The sequence below is a fragment of the Cavia porcellus genome, unplaced genomic scaffold, assembly GCF_034190915.1.
Source record: "Cavia porcellus strain 051 isolate PalLab524CR breed Dunkin Hartley unplaced genomic scaffold, mCavPor4.1 scaffold_10, whole genome shotgun sequence".
Classification (NCBI taxonomy): Eukaryota; Metazoa; Chordata; class Mammalia; order Rodentia; family Caviidae; genus Cavia; species Cavia porcellus.
This window is the reverse complement of record NW_026947493.1, coordinates 26,226,178-26,252,120: the sequence shown is the minus strand read 5'-3', so window position 1 is coordinate 26,252,120 and position 25,943 is coordinate 26,226,178. Positions and strand designations below refer to the sequence as shown.

The 25,943-nt window shown below is 44.0% G+C and overlaps 1 protein-coding gene and 1 long non-coding RNA gene across 5 annotated transcripts in view; one reads left to right on the top strand and one right to left on the bottom strand.

The window, feature by feature from the left end:
- Positions 1–25,943, bottom strand: part of Prickle2 (prickle planar cell polarity protein 2) — a 301,419-nt gene that overhangs the window by 186,581 nt on the left and 88,895 nt on the right. The window lies entirely within an intron of this gene.
- On the top strand, positions 2,596–19,440 carry LOC106025834 (uncharacterized). Of its 4 annotated transcripts, none has more exons than XR_010050100.1 (4): positions 2,596–2,814; positions 10,088–11,122; positions 13,972–14,165; positions 17,612–19,440. It is a non-coding gene; the product is annotated as an uncharacterized LOC106025834 (long non-coding RNA). The 4 variants fall into 4 exon arrangements; XR_002789265.2 differs by having other exon boundaries at positions 2,597–2,814; positions 15,878–19,436; XR_010050099.1 differs by having other exon boundaries at positions 2,600–2,814; positions 10,088–10,419; positions 10,820–11,122; positions 13,972–19,439.

The window sequence follows — 25,943 nt, the reverse complement described above, 5'->3', positions numbered from 1 at the left end:
AACATATCTCCAGAGGATCCTACTTTTAGGTGGCAATGTAAGTACAGAATTTCTTTTCCTAATTTGAATACCAGCCTTCAAAATACATTTTCAGAGGTTGCGAGTTCACCTAACTTGCCTAGCAAGCATGAGGCTTGAGATTCAGTCTTCAGTATCAAAAACTTTTAAAAATAAATTAAAAATAGATTTTCAATTAATGTAACTAAAATGAACAAATGTTATTATCACATTGGAAGTCACTGAAAAGAAATAGGTCTAAATTAAAAGGACTAACACCAACTTGAACTTCCCTTCAGGTTTGTGAGAGAAACCAAAAATGTGTTACAATATAATCCCGAGAATTCAAGTTTCAGAGTTCTTGCCTCAGTCATTAGTGGCAATCCCTGTAGGCATTCGTTGGGGGAAACCCCCACAGTTCCATGGAAAAGAAAAACAAACATTTGTGTTTTTTAGCGAGAGGTTTGCAAGTAGCCAATCCAGGACCATTATTCAGCTCTCCTTGCTCCTGATTGGCTGCTGTCCTGTAACCTAGCTCTGGCAGAAGCACCAGCATCCCGCATATGTACAGGTTGCTGTACCACGTGTGGCTGTCTCGCTGTCTCGGTGTTCTTGGTTTTGTTCTTCTTACAGCCCTGAGATCCCTAAGATGCCGCCAAAATGCCCAGCACCTTCTAAGGCTTCTGGCAATGAACCTGAGCACCAGAAGACCAGGAGAAAGTCTTAAGAAACTGTACATACTTTTATTAAGTTAAATTATTACAGTACAATACAGTACAATATTTTATTAAATTACTTATTTGTGGAAGAGATAGAATACTTAGGGTTTAAACTATAAAAATAGCCATTTATAGGCATTTTGGTGAAAATATCTGAAAGTCAGTTTTTAAAAATTCATAGATGCTCTATGAACATAACCCCCACAAATCTGGGGGACCCATTGTATCTTCTTTGCTGTGTTTTTTCTTTTTGGTACTGGGGATCAAACTCACAATCCAGTGTTTGCCAGGCAGTCACTTGTGCCCCTCAGCTATATCTCAGTCCCTTTGCTGTGTTCTTTATTTAATTTAATGTAGAATTTTTTTACCAACTAAAACCATTTTTCTTGGCCAGGCATGGTGGCACATGCCTATAATTCCAGCACTTGTGAGGCTGAGGCAGGAGGATCACTGTAAGTTCAAGGCCAGGCTAGGCTATCAACTGTCTGTCTCAAAAACACACACAAATTTTTTTCTTACCATCTAAAACTATCTTAATGATATATAAAATCCTTGTGAACCAATGTAGTACATATCCCTGTAGGTTGAGAACATAGACAAACGGGGAACTTTGAAGTTCAGTACTTGAGACTGATTCCTGTTCTTGCCAACTCTGTGACTTTAGACAATTACTTAACCTCTCTGAATCTCCAGTGTTGGATCTGTGTCATGGCCATACGGCAGTAACCTTGTAGGGGTACTGGTATTGGAAGGAGAAGAAGGTGAGGTATGTTGAGGACCTGGTTTACGGCTTCATACAGAGCAGGAAAGTAGCACACTATACCACTCTCTGAAGGGCATGGTAATCATTGACACACTGCTTGGGCTGCCAGGGACACCCACTTACATGAGCCCAGGCCAGCCGGGTCTCGACAAGGAGGGAAGCATGTTGGGTGGTGTCTGAGAAGGCAGAGACCCATAAAGGCCCCAGGTAGAAGGCCCCTGGTATTTGTTAAGCCAGTCACTCTTGAGAGTCCTCATTCTTCCTCCCGCAGCCTTAGGATCCAGTCACAGGAAGATGAAACCCACTGCCTAACCCTGCACGGCTAGAAAGGAATAAAGTTAACATTAAAACCCAGGAATTCTGGTTTGAAAGCAGAACTGTAACCCACTGCGATCAGGCCAATCCAGTAGGTCAGAAGACCAGGTAAGACCACGAACTTGCATCCTTCCCAGCCTAGAATTTTCTAGTCTTCTTCTAGTTTTGTTCAGTGCAACTCTTCCAAATGAACACAGATGTGTGCTCTTTGTGGAAGGGTTTGCTATATTTAAATGCTGACCATCAACTCAGCATTTTTATGAGTAATATTATCTTTTAATATTTTTGTGTAGGCTAAAAACAAATAAAAAGTAACTTAGCAAGCAAAACTAGACTGTCATGTATGCTTTCTATTTTGTGTTATCTGAAACATTTTTAATATACTTATGCAGCAAATGTTTATCAAGTACATGCTACGGGTTACGTGCCTGAGTCCGTTCGGAGAGGCGGGCATAGAGAAAAAGCAGAAGGGCTCTCTTCCCCATGTTACAGTTGGGAAGACTGCCAGGAAAGTAGGAAGACTGCCAGGAAAGTAGCTAAGACAAAAGGTACTAAACAAATCAAAGACTTTCTCCAGCTATGGCAAGCTCTCTAAAGGGAGACCAGGGTGGGAGACTGGGGGTGACCTCAGTTATTTACCATAAGGGAGAGGGGACAAGGGTAACATGCCTCAGGCAAAGGTGAGAAACAGACAAGAAAAAGGGCTGAATTACTGCTACATCCAAAGTTCCCCAAGCCACAGGGCCTGAGGGGCACCACTGACTCCTCCCTAATACCAGTTCCATGACATCACCCACCTCCTGGGATAATTTAGCTCGGCCTGGTGTGGAAGGTCAAACCACTGCTATTTTGCAGTCTGCCTCAGTAGGTGGAATTGAGCTTTAATTGTCTAATTGCTACTCTGGCAACGGCTGCCATGGATTCATTTTGGAACTCAGCACAGGTGTGCTCTGAGGCTGATGTTCTATTTTCAAGGACGAAAAGAAGGAATCAGGGAGCTCGTGTCTTCTGCTTCAAGAGGTAAGATGAAGCTAATTTTTTCCCCCAATCAACTCATGCTATCTCATTTCAATGTTCCAGAGTGTCTCATCATAAATTAAACTGGGTTGTCAAATCCCAGAGCTCAAAACTGGAGAGATAGTTGGGAGGAGGAAAAGAAAAGTTTTGGAGCTCATTAAGAAAAAACTCCGTGTCCTTGAAATACACCACCACGTGAAGGGGCTGTTTGTGATGACAATGAAGACAGTGAGGAGGATGAAAATCATGATGTAGTGAAGAGGAGAAAAACCAAAGTCAGGATGATGCCAACGAGGTGGGAGCCACTGGCGACCCTGTCTGGCGCTCACGCACTCCACTAACCAAAGCCTCAGGCTTCAGGCTGAGGTAAGTGAGCAGCCGCAGGCCCACTGTACATTTTTTAAGAACAGCTTTAAAAACTCTATGTGAATTTCTTAAAACAGCTATTGCATTCTTGATTCCAGCAGTTAATTCAATTTCAAGAAGAAACTTTTTTTTTTTTTCTTTTCAAATGCTTGGGAGATGGACATCCTAATTTGTACAGGCTTTAATTATTTTAAAGTCAGCACTGAGGAGATGAGCTGGGGCCAGTGGCATGCTCTTCTGCAAACTCCATATGGAGGGGAATGGAAATGCCAAGGCAGAGCGGCCTTTTCAAGAGACCATCAGCAAGCAAATCCCAGAGGCTTTGACTGTATCTCGGTCCCTTTTGGAAGTGTTCACAGGGCAGGCTGGGCCATTAGCAACTGGGTTTTATGTACTCTGGTCGCTTCATGGATAGAGAAGGCAGTGTGAGGAGAACTCAGGGCTGGGTGTCAGTTTAAATGGGCAGGATCGAAGCCCTTGGATGTTGATTTCTTTATCCAAGGATGAGAATCACAGCTTATACCCTCCGCAGACACCAAGGGGAGATGATGTAAAATGGCCCTGGAAACACAAGGCCATGATCAAGCCAAAGAGATCGCTGCCCTCTCCCCTGACTGCACTAGGAGCAACTGTGTGCAGGGCACCAGCTCCTACTCCTTTCCTCCTCACTGGGCATTACTGTCACACAGCCATGTCAAGCACAGATGAGGCTCTGTGAGGGTTTTGATTTGCAAAAACTTTAGTTCCTTTACAGAAAAGTTCACCTAAGGCCTCCTTTTTTGTTTTTCCTTCAGTGCTGGGGATAGAACTAAGGGCCATTTCACTGATCTACAATTTCATACCCTATAATTTTTATTTTGACACAAGGTCATTCTAAGTGGTTGTATTACTCAAGTAGGGCTCAAACTTGTAATCCCAAGTAATCCCAAGCCTCCCAGGGTTCTGGGATTATAGGCATGCACCACCACCTTCAGTTTGTAAGATCTTCTTTACTCGCCTCCATCAATCCATTTAAAATGTGATCTGATTGCCCCAGAAATAGAAAATGGTCTCACAGTTCTAGAATAGAAATAGTGCTCCTTTCATTGAGATCTTTGCATTTATTTTCAAATCTAAGTTTCCCAAAAGTCCTTCAAAATAGATATAAATTGTCTCATTTTTGGAAAAACTAAGGCTCAGAGAATGCAAATCATTTATTCAGTTTTGCACAAATAATAAGCAGCAGGAACAAGATGTGACCCTAGATTTGCCCTACGCCATAGCTTCCTCCTCTTCCTGTAAGTCACACAGAGCTTGGCTGTCTGAAGGTAATGGCTACAGATCTAAAGACCATCATAATTTAAGTAATGACTTAACTTGTGAAAAACTTAGGTCTTTCTACAAATACATCTTATGAATGTGTTCCTGTTACCAAAGACATGTGATAATTCTTTTGGACCAGTCTTCAAAATGTAAGTCTCAGTACAGTAAGAGCACTGGAGCCCCTCCCGATTCAGTGTTCAGACACTAACGTGTGGCTGGAAGGGCGGGTGAGTGAAAGATTACTACACACCAGCAGCCTAAACTGCCACCTAACTCACCTTCCTTATCTCGCCTCGGTGCATACTCAGGGAAGCCTGAAAAATTCAGATAGTGTGACCCCTGAGGGTCAGTAAACTCCCTCAAATGCACGAAGTGAGCCTCAGCCATATCCTGCATGAACCTGGTCCAGGAGACAGTCAGGGAACCACAAAGCCTTGTTTCTGGGTGCACCGGCTGTGGGGCCTTCGGACAACTTCACTGACATCTTTGAAGTTTTGTGCATGAAAAGCAACTCTGCCACTCTTCAATTTCTGGCCTCCTTCCTTTGGAGCTGACTGCATCTCACTGTACTTTAGAACACCTGCTGGGCGACCCTGTGTTTGGGTGGGTGCTTACCATACCAATTAGTGTCTACCAGGAACAGCCAGCGGGGGCTGTGTCTTCTACTTAGAAGACAAACTCTGGGTAGAAAGCTGAGACTGAACACTCTACAGAGTCCTCAGCCCAATCCAGTCACAGAATCATCCCTGGAAGGCAGAGCCACCAGAAAGGACCGGAAAGCTTAGTAACTTGCATCTTGTGGTGTTTAACTGATTACAAGAGCCACTTTCCTTGGCAACTATGTCAGTAAGAAAGGAATACAAAGGCTGCCAGTCAGAGGAGGATGGCTACACACACGCACATGCGCGCGCGCACACACACACACTATAGATATATAGTTTTACATATGTATATGTGTATATGTCAATGTACACATATGTGTGTATACAAAATATGTATTATTTGTGCATTAAAACCAACTATGAGCTTTGTAAAAATTCAGTTGCTTTATCCTTGGGTTCCCACACACAGAGGTTTTTTTTAAAATATTGAAGGTGGGACCTGGGTGATCCTGTTATGCAAGAAAAAGTATGAACAGGGCCTTCAGGTACCCTTGGGTGCACTGACCTCGCCACCACTCAGGGGCACAAATCCCTCCCCGGCTAACAGGCAGGACTTGGGGGCAGCTGAAAGTTCAGGCTAGCAGTGGTTTCCAAAGTAGATTAGGTGAGAACGCTTTAGTATGTCTCCAGTTCTTAGCTGAAAGTTAAGAAAGGAAGCTTCACAGATGTTTAATACATGTCTTGACACTGGTGTCCTCACTCAACTTTGTTGTCATATGGTCACGTGGCATGACTCTGTGTGGCATGCACAGCACCCGAGAGAAGGGCAGGAGAGTCACAGGACAGGACTGGTGATGGCAGGGATGCTGAAGGTCAGGGCTTAGAGCGCTGTGACGGACACACTGGCGAGTTTGCTAGGTCGTGGATTTGTGGCCAGCTGATGTCACCTTAACACACTTTTACAAATGACCCAAACAGATTACCACACACACAAAACCCCCTAGAGTAGGACTGTAGTAATGTAAGCACATCCTTCCACTGATGTGGGTTCTTCGAATGCCTCCTTACAAAGTAAGAGCAATAATAAGAAATTGTAAACATAACCTGATTTTCAAAAATCAAAATTATTCAGATGGTTTTTTAAAATATGGATTTTACATACTATTATTAACTATGAACCTTAACTTAGTACATTTCATGCTTTGGAATAGAGATGACTCTTATTTTGCATATATATATATATATTTCAGATACCTAACTTTAGTTAAATAACATTGGTTCTTCATCTTACAGCTCCAATTTTAGTTTCTATAGTATATAAATTATCAGTAATTTGCATAAAGAGCAAATTCAGTCTACAAATCACTATGTAAATAACGAATGTGTTTCATGAGCAGTAAGCAATCACATTACCTATTTCAAAGTTAGTACCGATCAGCCACATGCAGGCAGCAGTGTGTGCCACTGTGCCTTGTCCTCGGTTCCTAGAGACCCATCGTGACCTTTTCTAAAGATGAGTGGGCTGGCCACCCAAACTGAAGGTACAGCCACAGAGTGAAAATCCAGTAGAAAGGAAATGGGATCACAGAAGAAATGGCTGACCACAGAGTCAAGATTCCAGTTTGAAGCCAGAGGAATTTAATAAAGGTAAAATATTGATGGAAACAGGAAAATGGTTGTGGCAAAAAAAGATGGATATGTCCCAGAGGAGATGACACAGACGCAAAATTCCAGGTTAAACAGCTTTCGGAGATATTTCATGGTATTAAAATGTTGGAAGCTGATCCCAGCTTTGAAAGGAACATGACGGTTTGCCAAGTCCCAGGGAACATACTTGCTTTGTATCACTGTTATATGATGAGAGGAGGAAGACAAGCACAGTTTAAATTACTCTTAAGAAGTTTTTTTTTAAACAAAGAAATAAAACATTTTAATTTGCAATATTTCTATTTTAAGCTGCAGTACTAAATATACATGAGTTTTACTATTTTCCTTATTTCCCTATGCATATCTAACTAACAGTTTAAAAATTTTTTTTTAAATTTTGAAGGTCACGGGACAATAGTAGTTTTCCTCACTGCCTAGTAAGATTGCTTTGCAAAAATTTGGTTCACGTGGTAATTTTTACGCCCTCACACTGTTATGCAAAGCAGGTATTGCTTGTTTTGGCTAATGATAATGCTGTGGATAATTTATTGACAAACAAATATATATGAATTGGCAGCTAATGTTCAAACATTTGGCACTGAGAGGGCACAAGTAAAACAATATGGAGACCTCTGGCTTAGAAGAGGCCCACTGAAGAATACAGGGCAGCAAAAGAATGCAAGGCTGGCAGGCATAAGGGGCTAGAAAACTCAAGTCTCAGTGTTGCTTTCTCATCTTCTACTGAGGGTAAGGCTTTGCTCCAACCCTCCTGCCCTGCCCTGCCCTGCCCTGGCCCTCTTAGGTCATCCTCACACCTCTTGCCCTGGCTGCCCCCTAGGAGGTAGGTCACTTTATTCCTCAAAAGGCAACCACAGAAAGGTATCACCTGCATATGCCTCAGACATTCTTCTCTTGGGCACCACTGAATCCAAACCTGACGATAATAAGATCCCCAAGAGATTCGTTACTCTAAAATTTTAGATGCACTGGAAACACAGGCCAAGCAGAGAGAGGGACTTCCTGTGTCCTATCTCCAAGGACCACATATTGAAATCCATGTTTTGTACAAGGTGCTCATCTCAATGAAAGGCTTCTACTCCTCATAGGATACTACCAGGAAGCAAAAAGACAGTCCACAGAATTGGTAGAAAATCTCTGCAAAAACACATCTGATAAGGAGTTTTTACCTAGAATATTTAAAACTTAACAATAAAAAGAAAAATAACTAAACAATGAGCAAAGGATTGGAACAGACATTTCTTTGGAGAAAAAGACACATCGTGACCACTGGGTACATGAAAAAAATATTCACTATAATGAGCCATTAGGGGAATACAAATCACAATCACAATGAGATACCACATCACACCCAGCAGGACAGTCATCACTACGGCACAGAAATGACAAGCACTGGCGAAGCATGCTGGGCATTGCTTCTGGGGGTGGGAAGTAGCACACTCTCTTCAAAACAGGTTAACAGTTTCAGAAAATGCTGAATGGAGAGAGGACACGACCTACGTATTCTGTTTCTGGGTATGTATCCAAGAGGAAACACAGGTCCATGCAAAAACCTGTACGTGAATGTCTAGAGCCGCGTTACTCATAATAGTGGAAAAGTGGGAACAACCCAAATGCCTGTCACCACTTGTAATCACCGAATGTGGTATATCTACACAGTGGAAGATTATTCAGTAATAAAAAGAGATGAAGTATACATCCATGCTACTATATGGGCCCACCTTGAAAACTATGCTAAATAATGCCATTAACTAGACACAAAGAATTATAGATTCTATAATTCCATGTATATAAAATCTCTAGAAGAGTCACTACCATAGAACAGAAAATAAAGGGAGGCTCATTAGGGGCAGGGAGGATGGGCTGAAGAAAGAGAAATAATAATGTGTGGGAGATTCTACAGCTGAGAAAACGGGTATAGAATTAGTGGTGAAAGTTGTACCATGCTGGGAACATGCCCAAAGCACTGATTTTAACACTTTATATACACAGCGGTATGATGTGTTTTAATAAAGCAGTTGAAAGAATCGGAGGCATACAGCCACCTCCATAATTCACTGCCCTAAAGACGTTTGTTGTGATCTGGGTTAGAGCTGGAGCTCAGATCTGCCCTTGTGCCCACTTCTGATTATCTGCTATTAAAAGGAAAATATTTGCATCCTTGAGAAATAATGGACACGATGATGGGCAGCTGGAAAGTGAGGTCCCCCCAGACCCAGGGTTATAATTAACACCACCACCAACTGGGAAGCTAGTCCTGCTCACACTTTATATGCTCCCCACTGGGGAGCCAAGCCCCGGTCTGAGACCCCTCTCAGAGGGGAAGGGGAAGTGACAAGGGACCCAGTCATGTCGTGATCTCTAACTAAGAATAACCCAGCCAAGGGAAGGTGGCTGGGGAAAAAAGATGGCTAATGTGGTAGGAGTGCCACACCAAATTTCTTTCTCCTCAACTAATTAGATTTTCATTTTAATTAGGCTAACTCCATCTGCCACCTCTTCTTACATCCACACACTAACAGAACGTGAGATTGCATCTGAACAAATCCAAGCTTTCTCTCTGGATGGGTTTGAACATCAAAAAACGTAGCAAAGGCGAAGTTAGAATGTGAAAAGGGGCCTGCCTAATTAATAATTCAATTAGCTGAGCTGCTATGGGTAATTTCCACTTCACCTATGAGACTTTCTTCTCCCCAGGTCAGCCCAAGAGAGAGGAACACGTTGGCAAAATGTTAGAAATGACGGTTCCATGTTCCCCAGGGACTTTTAGGACCCCAGCCACCAGGAAAAGTCAGACAGAAACCTAGAAGCATGGCTCAGAGCTCCTAATTCACCCCAGCTAGTTATGCATGCGAGAAGAGAGAGGAGTTGAGAACATCTAGTTCAACATAAATATGTCTGTTCCCTGTGTACCTTCCAAACCTTAAATGCTGCACGTTCTTCTTCAGCTTCTAGTTAAAAGGAAAAATAAAGTTAATTGCACCAGTCCTCTCAAAAGATGAGAGCAGACTAGCAAATACGTCCATACAGCACCGTGCAAGCACAGATCACCTGGCTCCATGTTTAAGTGGTGCTCATTTCTCATCAGGCACCAGCAAGCTCACCTGGGGTTCTGCAACCATGTGCAGTCCCACAGCTGTCCCTCTCTCTCATCCTTAGGGTCAGCATGTCATTTAGACCTCCGCAGGTTCCAACTGCTGTGGCTGATTTGTGAGCAGCCCAGAGTTCTGGGAGGGACCATTTGTCTGAGTGCTAGGGACGATATCCTTAAAGTACAAAACAAAAGGCCATGACCTGTTCTAATGTGCTTCTTTTCCTTTCCTCCTCCTTTTTGTTTTTAGGATGACTTTAAACTTTCATGGCTCTTCTAAATTAAGTGAAGAGATAGCAAAGATTTTAAAATGAGACCCAAAGGGGAAAAGACGAGGAACACTCCCCTCTCCCTGCTCCAGCTGGAGCTCTCAGTGACTTCTGCGACCTGCTGTGTCTGGGCCAGCCACCCCCACCTTTTCCAACCCTTCCCGAGATCTGACTGCATCTCAGTCTGTTCTCCCTGGGCCCTGCCAGAAGGGAGCACTCCTGTGTGCCTGGGACCACCCACAGACTGCAGGCTTTGTTTGGACAGGAAGGCCCAACTGAGAAGAGGGAACATCTTGCCTGCTTCCAAGAGGGGGTGAGTCACCTTGGTTCAAGCAGTCGGCTTTCTGTAGCAGGGATGCACAGAAAGCTTGCCAGGACTACCTTACAAGGCCAGAGTCTGCTGGCAGCCAGAATAGAGGAGTCTGTCCCGTACTTGGCTGACCGGCGGAGCACAGCCCTGCTGAGCTTTATACAGATTTATACACACAGATTTACTGATACATACAGATTCCTGGGCCCACGCCCAGAGGTGTTGATACTATAGCTGCTGCCCAGCACCTGCAAATCTGTATTGTGTAAGTGTCCTGGGTGGGAGAGATGTACAACCAGGCCTGGACCCTAAAGGGATACATACCCTTCAAAGAAGGAAGGAGAGGTGGACATACAAGACAAGACACGTCTCTCAACACTGATATTATGGGATTATTTTCTAGATATTCTTTGAAAGAGGACCTGCATCTGGGAACATTGAGTTGGACAGAAGAATAGAATTTTTAAAAAGCAAAGTCTTGGGAAATAAGCAGAGCTGGTATCCGGTTTTTCTGAAACGGACAGACCCAAGTTCAGTTCCTCCTCTTTACTTAAGGGCTGCGGAATCTTGGACAAACTCGAGCCTCTATGTCCTCCAGTGACAACTCTGGAAAAGTGAGGCCATGGATGATGACAAGGGCCACCACTGAGGATCACCTGCTCTAGTCACTGCTCTAACCTTGCAGGCATCTGCTCACGGGGATGTTGTAAGTATTACATTAGATTGTCACGTGACATGCTTAGTACACTGCCTCACACATTGTGAAGGGAAGCTACTGTCAGGGCTCTACGTCTTTAGGTGATGAGAAAGGTGACTGTCCCCACTGTCTCTTTTTAGAGGACCAGAAAGCTTTGCTGGTCTCCAGCCAGCAGCTTCATTGTCACACACCCGCTCCGGTCCAGCCCTTGACCTAGTTTCTGACATGCACGTTTAGGGTCTGGAATGAAAGGCCCTGGCTAAAAGGAAACTATTCTTGTGGAACAGAACACTAGACTTGGGATATAATGCTTCAGATATCATTTATTTTTCTAATCAATTATTTAGCAAGATCCTAAAGTGTTTAGGATAAAAAAAGAAGTCAAGGGAAAGCAGAAGTCAAGAGTGTACAGCAGGCTAAAATTTGCATATCCTTTCAAGTTAAAGCTCTTCACCTCAGAATCACAAACTCTACGGAACTATTGTAATCCGTGGACGCTCTCTCTCCCCAGAAACCCCTTGTGAGCAGGTGCACACATAAAACTTCACTGCAGGGGACTGGTTCATGGAAGGCCACTAGGGAATGCCCAGCACAGATGGCTTCTGCGTATAAAATCCATCCTTTAGGTCGAGGGTTGCCAAGCGCTCTCTGTAAAAAGCCAGAAAGTAAATATTTTAGACATTGTGGGTCCCACAGTCTGTGTCACGACTATTCCACTTCGCCACCAAAATGCAAAAGCAGCAACAGTTTATGACTACACAAATAACATGGCCACGACCAAACAATTAGGTAGTTGTGTCCTTGTGTTACTCAGCTTTGTGGTGTCATGAAAAAACCTGAGAAAATCATCTTAGAGAGGCATACATTTATGTTGTCTCAGGATTTCAGCCCATGGTCACTATGGTGACACAGACCATCCCAAGATAGGCAGATAGTAAAGGGAGCTAGCTGCTCCCCTCGTAGAGGCTAGGTCACAAAGAAGTGGGGGTCCTCCAAGGCCACACCCCTGAGGACCTACTACCTATAACCAGCCCCTACCCTAGTGTTCCCATCACCACCCAGTACCCCATTAAATTACGAACTCGTTAAGTGGGTTAATGCACTCATGAGGTCAGCACACTCATGACCTACGTACTGCCCGGAGGCCCCACCCTCAGACATTGCTGAGCTGGGGATTTATGCCCTCAACACATACTTGTCTAGGGCCACTAACTAAGATCCAACCCTAACAGATTCAACACTGTGTCTAGACGGTGGCAGTGGGCTGGATCTGGACCAGGCTGTAGTGTGCTGACCCTTGCTTCAGAGTTTTGGCCTGGTCCAGCCCATCAGCATCCAGTCAGGGTGTGTGGGGGCCTTGAGCTTTCCATGCAGTGAGCAAACACCTGCCTTTTGCCCCACAAGTCTCCTCCACCCCCGCTGAGCAGCCTGAAAGCTTAGTATTCTCTCACATATAAAACAAAGGAGGTTCCAGAAAGTTCTTTCTAACTTGAATCCAGCATGGTCCCATCTCAGAGCATCCACCATTGGCAGTGTGCATCAAACCCCTCCTGCATGAAGTGCCTTAGCTGAAGAGGAACATTGCATCTTGCAAAATGAGCTCCACGTGCACACACAGGACTGGACTGAGTGATTCACTGGTAGTATTGGTTCATTTCACATAGATTTTGTAGAGGATGGAAAAAGAAAAATCAGACTGCAAACTCAAAGCCGGTCTGGGTTGTCCCAAGTAATTACATGAATTCCCTAAGTGAAGCTGCCATAGGTTAGAAAATGGCCCTATTAGTTTTGACAAATTTCATCAGAAAATGCTGCGTCTTTACATGCACCATGATTAAAACATAACCCACAGACAGCAGGAAGAGAACAGCTACTCCATTCTCCCCTGAGGTCATGTTTTTTTAAAGAACCTTTTAAATAATATACATGGCTGTAATCAGACACGACCCAAAGATAGATGTGACACTATTAACTGCAGCGAAGGGCGCATTTCTCATCCCTTGTCTGCTGGAATTGCCCTGTCCACACACGGGATGGACATGTGGGCTGATAATGAAACCTGCTTAATGCTGACGGCAGCTTCCCTCCCGCATACTTGCCGCAGGCTGCTCTGTGTGTCCTCAGCTCCGACTCACTCAGAGAAGCCTGTGAGTGGGCTGTGGCAGAGGCCACCCTGCCAACCAGACAGAGAGACAAAAGTCACTTGGCTCAAAAACCGTTTGTACTTTTCAGCCCAGCTCCCAGTTCTCCTTCATCTCCTAAGGAATCTCTTTTCCACATAAACTTGCTTCCTGTTAACATGGGGCGGGGAGGTGGGCTGGTTTCCATCCAGACAAAACTGTTAGCTCAGGCACAGTAACTAGAGGAAAAGGGGTCCGAACTCCCAAACCACACAGGACAGGACAAGCTTGTTTAGCAGCCGGTTCAGTCTGTGTCTCGGACTTCCCAGTTCTCACGCACGAATGTATCCTCGGGGCTACACCGTACAGTTCCAAACCAACTTCCATCTCTAATCTTGCAATGGTCTGCTTTTGAGTTTACTCAATTTAAAAGAGCTTCAGAGTGAATAAGGGGTTATTTCCATGGCACCCCAAATGTGTGCAGTGTCAAGTGATGCATCCTTCAGGGACAATTGTAATTTACAAGGTCTGAAAAGATGCATTTGTCTCTACTGTGGGCATTGACTTATTCGCTTGCTAAGATTGCCTGAAGAATGTTGGAGGAAGCAAGCCTTGCATTAGAGAAAGGCTCCTTTTGGCTAAGAGATGTTCTTTTTTTCTGAATGAAAATAAACAGCAATGTCTGCCATGGACTGTCTCTACAGGTGTGTCTGAGCACTGTCCCTGTGTCCTCCACAGGTGCAAGAATCATGGGCTTGGACACTTTGCACCAGGAAAAGTGCTCGGCCCTGCAGGGGAAGCCATGTTTGGCTTTGTCCTGCAAGATTCGATGGAGTCTCCTAATTAGGAAGGCGCCTGGAGAACATCGAGAGGTCAAATATTTCCTAGCTGTGCAGAAGCCTGGCTTGCTCATGTGCTCTCCTTGTGTGTAGGTGAGTCACTTCCAAACACAGCCAGAAGCACCAGCTGCTGAGCTGACGTATGGCTGCCAGCCTTAGGAACCAGTGCCTCCTTCTCCAATGCACACACAAGCGGGGTCACAGCCCACGTGGGTCCGTGCACAGTCCCAGGGCAGGAATCCTGCTCCAGGGGAGGGTAGCTTCAGCACTGCCAAGTCAGAAAGCCTAAGCTCTCCTGAGGAGCTGATGCATGACACCAGGTGGCCAGCCAAGGTCGTCATCTGGAAGAACGCTGGGAATCAGGACATGACGCTGGCACTGGATGCCGGTTCCCTGTCTCCTTGGTTCCAAAGCCTCATCCCGTCACCCACAATGTGTTCCTTTTCTCCCTCTGCTCCTCTGCCCTCCCTTCCTCCCTCCTCCCCGCTCCACCTTCTATCTTTCCATTGACCCTGAGAGTGTCTTTGGATAAAGCCACACAGGCTTTCCTTCTCTGTCTTTAATCTGTCGCTAATTGGGATCAGTACTTTCCAGTTACATAAAGAGTGCCTGTGTGGCTTCATAGCATATGCTGACAAATCATCTGGCAAACGCGTTCTTTTGTTGTAGCAAACAGCACTGTGGAGGACCGTAGTATTGGCAACCAAATATGTACACTCATAATGAAGCCACAGAGATAAGAAATCCATCTCCACGCCGGTGGAGCTCTAGGGAGCCAGTCATATTAAAAATGAAAATAGCGATCTATTATATAGGAGAGATGGCTTCAGAATGGTTTCCAGATGGATCCAGGAGGCTGAGGGAGAACTGTTCAAGGTTCACAGAGAGAGAGCGTTCAGTCACAAACAATTCACTTTGGAGGACTCTGCCCCAGCCTTATGTATGTAATTAAGATTTCAGAGTGGTCCCAGAAGCCAGACTGGGTACCAGGCTAGATGACAGTAAAGAATTAAAGCCATTGTCACTTGAGAAGATGGAGGCTTTGCTTATGAACTCAACAAAGACAGCTAAGCACCTACTATGTGCCAGGCACTATCCTAGGCTTATGGATTAAATCACTGCATAAAACAAATGTTCGTGCACTTACATTTAGTGTTGGGGATGGGACTTACATTCAGCAAGGGTAGACAAAATAAATTACACAACATGTTCAAAAGTGGTAAGTTCTTTGCATAAAAGAAAAATGGAATGTGTAGGGAATTGACAGTGCCAGAGGAAGGATATTAAAATTTTACATAAATTCCCAAAGTAGTTAAAGGTTAGGTTTGAAGGAAGTAAAGGAATGGCTGGTGCAAAGGTCCTGAGGCCCAGCACTCATTCATAGAGTGAGGTCTCCAGATCTGCGGCCACCACTGGCTGGTGCTGATTGGACAGACAAGAGAAGTGGCGAACTCCTACACAACCGTGCGGAAGCAGGTGGGGAGCATCCAGCAATGCAGCATTATGACAAGCTGATGGGGCCTCCTGATTATCTGAAAATTCTGCTGGGACTTCTAGAGCAGGAAGACAGGGGAAAATCCAGTAGGAAGTCTAGAATTCCAGAATTAAATTCTTCCCAACAAAGCTCAGTCAGTGGTGTATTTCTTGTGCCTACTGAGTGCTCAGGTCTCGCCTGGGAAGGCACATGCCTGGAGGTCCCAGGGGTCCTCCTTGCCACAGGAAGTACTTTATTTATTTAGACCTCTCATGATTCTCTTCTCCTCCATTTTTGTATATTGATTGATTGGTACTTTGTCTTGTTTCAGAGAGAATTTAAGGCAGCTCATGAGGATACATAAAATACAAGATGGCATAAATTAAAAATAGGAACAAAAGGAAAAGAAAAATGAGGACAGGGACATGAAATGGAGCCAAGAATGAGGCTAAATCACATACCAAAAAGATGTATGGGCCACAAATTTGGCTCTAAGTCTATAGCAGTCGATGTGGAAAAGGAAAAATTATACAATTACACAACTCACTGTGTCCAAAAAGTAAAATCAGTCCAAGAGCTCTGGAAAAATTAAAACACTCATGCATTCTGAATGACATCACTCTATCCATGCTCCTCTCTGGGGACTCTGTTCATGACCTGTCTGTTGGAGCAATTCACCAAGTACCCGGGGACAGGTGAAAAGCAAACTCGTCTGCCACTCAGCTGTCACCCGCCCACTCCCTCAACCACCTCTGCTTTCTAAGGATGAAGCTTGTGGTGGGCACTGAATTGGGAGCTGGAGATAGACCAGGGCGACAAGCAAGTGGTGGCTTTCCTCCTGGCTCTTGAGTTATTTGCAAAACACACCTGAACCAACAAATCATCGCATCCTGCATCACACTATGAAGATCTGAAGCAAGAAGTAGTCACTGGCACCGAGTCAAGATTCTCAGGAGCTCTTTTCTCAGGTCCTGAGACCCAGCAGCATTCAGCCTGGCTAAACCACAGGCGGCTCAGACCAGTAGCCAGGGTAGGCTGGATCAGATCCTGGGTTTATCCTAAATGCAATAAAGGGTTGTAGGCCAGGCAGTGGCACCCAGTGAAAGATAGCCCTGCCTGTACCTTGGCCAGTGGACGGGAAGAGGCGGAGTAACTGGTCAGTGAAGAGGTCAGCACTGGCACAGACTGGGGGCAGGGTGGGAGGCGAGCAGAAAAGGTGGGGGCTGGTTACGATAAACTGAAGAGGGTTTGGGATCACTCGATTTGACAAGTAGGCGGACAGTTTAATAAACGGACAAAGGGAGAAAGAGTCAAGTATAACGAGAGTTTCCAGGATGGAGGTGGCCATGATAACAACAGGCACAGTGGCCCCAGTGCCAGCTCACAGAAGCCAAGGCCATACCTGGACTGGGCCCTGTCAAAGCACCAGGTATGGATGTCCATGTGCAGATAGCTCCATGGGGCTGGCAGTGTCTTGCCAGCTAATTTTGATTGTAAATTTGCCCGGATAGGGGCCCTCCTGGAGAGGTGACTTGGTTATGGGAGGTTGTAGTCATCAGTGTCCTGAAGTGTCCCTCACAGCAAGCCATTGGAGCATGTATCTCTTCCCAACGGTCTTTGCTTGCACTCTGCTCCCCAGCCACCACGAAGTGAGTAGCTTTGTTCCTTCTGCCAGGGTGTTCCTGCCCTGGGGCAGCCAACTGAACCCCCTGAAACCTGAGCCAAAGCAAAGCTCACCTGGCAGCCAATGCTGAGCATTCTGTCCCAGTGAGGGACACGCTGAAGAGAAGAACATGAAACATGTGCGGTCACAAAGCCCATGCTTGCCAATGTTAGCTTGGGATGGGCCAGGGCTGTGTGCGCGTCTTGAAGGTGGGGCTGCGGCATTTGGCCCAGCTTCCCAGGGGCAGGGTAACTCGGGGTCACCATGTCGGAGGTACCTGTGCTGGCTGTTGAGGAACTGTGATACCCTGTGTCTCCCATAAGAAACGAGGTTCAAAATACACTTACAAGCTGATAGAATGAGATTAAATTATTTCTTGTTTGTGTTTTTGTCTCTGTCAAGTTCTCAGGTTTTAAAACTGAGCAGCTCCTCAGGTTCTCCATCCAGCATGCCGTAAGAGGGGTGCAGGACAGAGCCAAGGCAGAAGGAGGACAAAGTGAGCTAGCCAAATGTCGCATCATCCTTCTGAGACACTCAGGCCAGGGCTGGAGTTGGCAGATCATGCAAGGATAAAGGGGCAAGGTTTGGAATGCACCCCAGATTTGCAAGTCTTATGCCAAACCACCCCAGATCACTGGCTGTTTTTACCAGTCCCCAAGAAAGGGCATTACTACCTGCCCTGGCGAGGAGCCCCAGGTCGACAGTTGTGTCTGAAAGTTCCTGTGGCCCAGAGGCTGTTATTTAAACTCATCACCTCCTCAACTGCAGTGAATAATCAAGAGTTGACCTTGGTCTTCTTAGAGGCCATCCCCCACGCTGAACAATAACATAAAAGTCCTTCCTGTAGTTGTTAGACGAAAGGGATACATAAACTTAGCCCCCCCAAAATGATAAAGGAGACAGTGAGTCTCAACTTTCATTCCCAAGAGTTATCTTCCATGAAAATATAATTGATTTATCACAGGAGTCTGGAGTGAAACTTGGGATCATAATTATGATTGGAACTGTTGAATTTTGCAAGTAGAAGGCAAAGGACAGTGACAATGGAAAGCATACACAATTTAACAGGCGTTCACTGTCAGGTACCTAGGTCTCCTTATTTCCTCTCAGCTCCAACAGGAAGGAACTAGCATGGTTTTCTGAAGTCAGGTAAAGAAACCAAAGACAGGAGGTTCTAAGATGCCTTGGTCACCCTGGCCCACTGTGGAGATGACAAATCTAATGGAATCCCAGCATGACTGAAGCGCCTTGCACCCAGGGTTGGCTTCCCACCCTCCCTCCCCCAGGACATCTGCAAAAGTGTGGAGATAGTTTGAGTTGTTGCAAAGGGAAGAGGGTAGAGGTGGCAGTGGCATCTGGAGACCAAAAGCAGGAATACTGTTAAACACCTTACACTGCCCTGGACAGGCCCTCAGCAATGACTACATGGGGCAAAATGTCACTCGGACTTGCTGGAGGAAGCCTGCCTTAAAATCCTCTCCATCCAAAGTCTGACAGCTTGAGAAAGGTAAACCCAAGGATATTTATTATTCTCAATTTAATAATTCACTTGATTACTGTCTTGAGCTTCCTGGAGAGAGTTTACTTTCCTACAACATAATACACCTGGTTCGTTTTGCCTGGCATTTCGCAGAGCTAGTGAATTTTTTTTTGAAAGTAAGCATTCAAGAGAGGCCCCGTCCTTTGTCTGGAGGAGGAGGGGTCCCGGGTTCCTGGGGCACCTCAGCCGGTACCCAGCCGCGCCTGGCCGTCGGTGTGCGGAGGAGGAGCTGCGCAGATCCGGAGCCGCCTGCAGAGGCCCCGTCCTTTGTCTGGAGGAGGAGGGGTCCCGGGTTCCTGGGGCACCTCGGCCCGTACCCAGCCGCGCCTGGCCGTCGGTGTGCGGAGGAGGAGCTGCGCGGATCCGGAGCCGCCTGCAGAGGCCCCATCCTTTGTCTGGAGGAGGAGGGGTCCCGGGTTCCTGAGGCACCTCGGCCTGAGCCCAGCCACTCATAGCCATCTGCGTGCAGAGGAGGAGCTGCGCGGATCCGGAGCCGCCTGCAGAGGCCCCGTCCTTTGTCTGGAGGAGGAGGGGTCCCGGGTTCCTGGGGCACCTCAGCCGGTACCCAGCCGCGCCTGGCCGTCGGTGTGCGGAGGAGGAGCTGCGCGGATCCGGAGCCGCCTGCAGAGGCCCCGTCCTTTGTCTGGAGGAGGAGGGGTCCCGGGTTCCTGGGGCACCTCGGCCCGTACCCAGCCGCGCCTGGCCGTCGGTGTGCGGAGGAGGAGCTGCGCGGATCCGGAGCCACCTGCAGAGGCCCCGTCCTTTGTCTGGAGGAGGAGGGGTCCCGGGTTCCTGGGGCACCTCGGCCCGTACCCAGCCGCGCCTGGCCATCGGTGTGCGGAGGAGGAGCTGCGCGGATCCGGAGCCGCCTGCAGAGGCCCCTTCCTTTGTCTGGAGGAGGAGGGGTCCCGGGTTCCTGAGGAACCTCGGCCTGTGCCCAGCCGCGCCTGGCCATCGGTGTGAGGAGGAGGAGCTGCGCGGATCCGGAGCCGCCTGCAGAGGCCCCTTCCTTTGTCTGGAGGAGGAGGGGTCCCGGGTTCCTGAGGCACCTCGGCCTGAGCCCAGCCACTCATAGCCATCTGCGTGCAGAGGAGGAGCGGGGTAGATCCGGAGTGCCCGCAGGAGGCCCTTCCTTTGTCTGGAGGTTTGTAGATATCTCTGCAAGCAGGGAGGGATCACAGGCTCCTGAGGCACTGCGGTCTGTGGTGAGTACCCTAACCCGGCTGCGATCCAAGAGCTGTGGATCTACCAAGGGGCAGGTGGGCGCACAGTGTCCCTGAGGCCCAGCTTGTCTGGAACCGCGGAGTTCTGAACAAGCAGAGAAGGGCCATTGGTTCTGCAGGCCCAATGGCCTGGGGTAGAGTGGTGCCAGAGTCTCAGTAGCTGCAAACATAGAAGGGGATGTTCAACAGATCCTGAGGAGGCTTTCAAATAACACTTGAAACACAGAAATATAGGAAAATGACAAAACGAAAGACCAAATTACAACCTCAAACCTCCAGCCCATCTCAGGAAACCCTAGGAGAAGTGTATTTAGAAGAAAATATATCCCATCCTCCTCATATATTAGACACAATAGCTACTGAAGTTGACAAGCAACTCCAGGAAGCTTTAAAGAAATTCAAACTCGAAATAATTTCCCAGATAAAAGAAGAAATGATAAAAGAAATGAAAGAGATTCTAAATATATCTAAAGAAAACACAGATAAAAAATTGGAGGAATTAAACAAAAAGATAGAATCCCTAGACGAGCAATATAAGAAACAAACAGAATACATAATGCAGATGCACAGAGATATACAGGAAATAAAAAACTCCACTGAAAGTTGTAAAAACCGCCTTAATGAAAGTGAAGATAGAATTTCAGACCTTGAAGACAGGATTGCAGCAAGTGAACAGGAAAGGAAAGATCTTTTAAAAATAACAAGGAATCAGGAAACAACAATTCAACAACTGCAAGATGATGCAAAGAAGAATAACATAAGAATGATAGGGATTAATGAAAAAGAAGGAGACAACATAAAGGATATCAAGAGGATATTTAGAGAAGCAATAGCTGAAAACTTCCCAAGCATGAGATCAGAAACTGACATCAGGATCAGTGAAGCATATAGAACTCCAAACAGTCATAACCAAAATAAAACTACACCCAGACATATAATAATCACCATCCCAGAAATCCAACACAAGAATAGATTATTAAAAGCTGTCAGAGAGAAAAGACAGATCACTTATAAAGGAAAACCTATCAGAATCACAGCAGACTTCTCATCACAAACAATAAAGTCAAGAAGAGCATGGAGTGAAGTATTCCAGATCCTAAAGCAAAATGATTTCCAACCTAGACTGATATATCCTGCAAAACTATCATTTAAAATAGATGGTGAAATACGATACTTCCATGACAAAGAACAGCTGAAGAACTTCATGAACACCAAACCAACCCTGCAAAAAATATTGAAAGACAGTTTAGATACACAAAGGAAAAAACCACTAAGCAAAGCAAATAATTAAACAGAACCGAAAGATAAAGATGCAACAGCAGAGAGATAAGAATCCTACAATTAAACAACATTTAACAGTAATAACCATTAATGTAAATGGTCTCAATGCACCAATCAAAAGAAACAGACTAGCAGAATGGATCAAGAAACAAAATCCAACCATATGCTGTTTACAGGAAACCCATCTAACCCAGAAGGATACTCACAGACTGAAAGTCAAAGGATGGAAAACAATTCTTCATGCAGCAGGAATCCAAAAAAAGGCAGGAGTAGCCATTCTGTTTGCAGACAACGTGAACTTTAAACCAACAATGACCATAAAGGACAAAGAAGGTCACTACATACTCGTAAGGGGAAAACTCCAAGAGGAAGAGATAACTATCTTAAATATATACGCACCAAACTCCAGAGCGCCCAGTTATATAAAACAATTATTAACAGAAATGAAAACTCAAATTATCAGTAACACAATTGTAACGGGAGACCTTAATACGCCATTGACACCAAGGGACAGATCGACCAGACAGAAAATGAGTAAAGAAATAACAGAACTGAATCATACCTGTGAACAAATGGGTTTGATAGACATATACAGAATGTTCCACCCAACAACATCAGAATACACATTCTTCTCAGCAGTACATGGATCATTTTCTAAAATAGACCATATATTAGCTCATAGAACATATTTAAACAAGTGCAAAAGAGCTGAAATCATCCCTTGCATGTTATCGGATCACAGCGCTCTGAAATTAGAAATTAATGATAAAAGATACTGCAAAAATCCCACAAACACATGGAAACTGAATAACACACTCTTGAGTAATCAGTGGGTCACAGAAGAAATTAAAGAAGAAATCAAACAATACCTAAAAGAAAATGAAAATGCAGATACAACTTACCGGAATCTGTGGGATACAATGAAAGCCGTTCTGAGAGGAAAATTTATTGCCCTGAGTTCCCACATCAGGAAAACAGAACGAATACAAATAAATAACTTGATGCTACACCTCAAACAGCTAGAAAAGGAAGAGCAAGTCAAGCCCAAAGCCAAAAGAAGAGAGGAAATTATAAAAATCAGAGCAGAAATCAATGCAATAGAGACTAAGAAAACAATCCAAAGGATCAACAAATCAAAGAGTTGGTTCTTTGAAAGAATAAATAAAATCGATAAGCCCCTAGCCAACCTTATTAAAAAAAGGGAAGAAAAAGCTCAAATTCATGCAATAAGAAATGAAAAAGGAGAAGTCACTACAGACCCAATAGAAATACAGAAGATCATCAACACCTATTTTGAAAACCTCTACTCTCAAAAGTTTGATAACACAGAAGAAATAGACAGTTTCTTAGAAGCATATGAAGTGCCAAAGCTAGATCAAGAGGATGTAAAACTGTTGAATAACCCAATCTCGGTTACTGAAATTGAAAATGTAATTAAGTCCTTACCCACCAAGAAGAGCCCAGGCCCAGATGGATTCACTGCAGAATTCTACAAGAAATACAAAGAAGACCTAATGCCGACACTCCTCAAACTATTCAATGAAATTGAAAGGGAAGCAATCCTGCCTAAGTCATTCCTGGAAGCAAATATCACTCTAGTACCAAAACCTGAGAAAGACCCAACTAAAAAAGAGAACTATAGACCGATCTCCCTAATGAACACAGATGCAAAAATCCTCAATAAAATATTGGCAAATAGGATCCAGCAAATCATCAAGAAGATTATACACCATGACCAAGTGGGATTCATCCCAGGAATGCAAGGATGGTTCAATATACGCAAATCAATAAATGTAATTCACCATATCAATAAAGCCAAAAATAAGAATCACATGATCATTTCTATAGATGCAGAAAAAGCCTTCGATAAGGTCCAACATTTATTCATGATAAAAACTCTACAGAAAATTGGAATAGATGGTCTTTACCTCAATATAATAAAGGCCATTTATGACAAACCAACAGCCAGCATCATACTAAATGGCCAAAAATTGAAAGCCTTTACTTTAAAATCAGGCACAAGACAAGGATGTCCTTTATCACCACTCCTATTTAATATAGTACTGGAAGTACTAGCCAGAGCAATTAGGCAAGAAAGAGAAATAAAAGGGGTAAAGATAGGAAAAGAAGAAGTTAAGTTGTCATTGTTTGCAGATGACATGATACTCTACATAGAAGACCCCCTAAGCTCCATTGAAAGACTCTTAGATACAATAAATAAATTCAGGAATGTGGCTGGATACAAAATCAATACTCAGAAATCAATAGCATTCCTATACACAAACAACAAAACCACAGAGAGGGAAATAAGGGAAACTGGACTATTCACATTAGCAAGCAAAAAAATGAAATATTTAGGAATTACTCTTACGAAAGAAGTGAAAGACTTATACAGTGAAAACTATATTACACTGAAAAAGGAAATTGAAGATGATCTCAGAAAATGGAAAGACATCCCTTGCTCATGGATAGGAAGAACAAACATTGTGAAGATGGCCATTCTCCCAAAACTCTTATACAGATTCAATGCAATCCCAATAGAAATACCATCAACATACCTTATAGATCTAGAGAAATCACTCCTAAATTTCATCTGGAACCAGAAGAGACCTAGAATCGCAAAAGCAATTCTAAGCAGCAAAGACAAAGCAGGAGGCATCACAATCCCTGACTTGAAATTATACTACAAAGCAACAGTAGTAAAATCAACATGGTATTGGAATCAAAACAGAGCTGAAGATCAATGGAATAGATTAGAAGATACAACCACAACTACAAACACACTCAACCACCTTATCTTCGATAAAGGAGCCAAGCAGGTTCACTGGAAGAACGACAGTCTCTTTAATAAATGGTGCTGGAAAAACTGGCTCTCCATTTGCCAAAAACTAAAGCTAGACCCATGTCTATCACCATGTACTAAATTAAAATCTAAATGGGTCAAAGATCTGAATATTAAAACAGAAACGCTAAATCTATTGGAAGACAAATTGGGTAGAAACCTTGGAGACATAGGAGTAGGTAGAGAATTCATGAATAGGACTCAAACTGCACGGGAAATACTTCCCAGAATCAATAACTGGGACCACTTCTTATTAAAAAGTTTTTGCATGTCAAAAGAAATCTCCAGCATAGTGAAAAGAAAACCCACAAACTGGGAAAAGATTTTAGTGAACTCTCTCTCAGACAAGGGACTCTTGTCTAAAACATATAAAGAATTAAAAAAACTCAGACCTTCAAAATTCAAAGATCCAATCCAAAAATGGGCATCTGAGATGAATACGCACTTCTCAGATGAAGAAATGCAAATGGCAAATAAATACATGAAAAAATGCTCATCATCATTGGTCATTAGAGAAATGCAAATTAAAACCACACTGAGATACCATCTCACTCCTGAAAGAATGGCCAGGATCAAGAAAACCAACAACAACAAATGCTGGAGAGGCTGTGGGGAAAAAGGAACTCTCCTGCACTGTTGGTGGGAGTGTAGACTGGTACAGCCTTTGTGGAGATCTGTCTGGAGGTTTCTCAAAAAGTTGGGATTGGAAATCCCATTTATTCCAGCTATTCCACTTCTAGGCATATTCCCAGAAGAACTGAAAGCATCATACCACAGGGATATATGTGCACCTATGTTTATAGCAGCACAATTTGTAATCGCCAGATCTTGGAAACAACCCAAGTGTCCATCAACTGAGGAATGGATAAAAAAGTTGTGGTATTTCTATACAATGGAGTATTATTCAGCTATAAAGAAGGATCGCATTGAGATATTTATCAATAAATGGGCGCAGCTTGAGACCATACTCATAAGTGAAATAAATCAATCTCGCATGTATGAATACCGAATAGTTTCCCTAATGTAAGTAATGATTCAAATATATAAAAATATGTGATAATCATGATTCCCCATTATGTGGCCTTGAAGCCTTATAAAATTTTCACTTATTAATTAGAAAGGCTTTACTCTGGGCTTTTTGATATGGAAATATTTGAAGCTATAGTATATGGAGTTTTATCCAAATATTTTAAGGAAAAAGACAGACACTATGGTAACTACTATTCTTTAAAAAAAAATTATTTAGCTATTTCTTATGTTTATTTTAATTAAGGGAAAAACTTAAAAAATTAGGATATATAGTAGTAACTCTTTTTGATCTCCTATTAACTTGTTTTGAAGTCCTGTAATACTCCCAAGATCTTGTTTTGACTGATTAGACTCTGTTCCATTCTGTGCGATAGTATCAAGTTTGAGGGTATAGGCAACTAATTTGAAGGCAATAAGATTCACAAAGATGCCCATTCTGGTTTGACTATTGTCTGCTTTGGAAGTCCTGTAATGTTCACAATGCCTAAGTTTTATTGGTCTTGTTCTCCACTGTTTTGTCCGGCTTTATAATATCTAATGAGATGGACAATTCCTTTTAAGGAAACAAGAGACAATGTTGATAACCATTGTTGATGACCTTGTACTCTGTTCTACATCATGTGCTATGTCTATCCTTGGTTTGGACTTACAGCTTTGTTTTGCCATATTTGACTTTATTCTCTCCCCCCCAAGACAGTAATGAGAACTGAGGAGTAATAAAATCCAAAATGTATAAATTTTGTTATAAAAAAGAGAGGGAGGGGAAAAAAAAAGAGCTCTAACGGATATAACAAGTGTGTTTAGGGATGTTAAATAGCT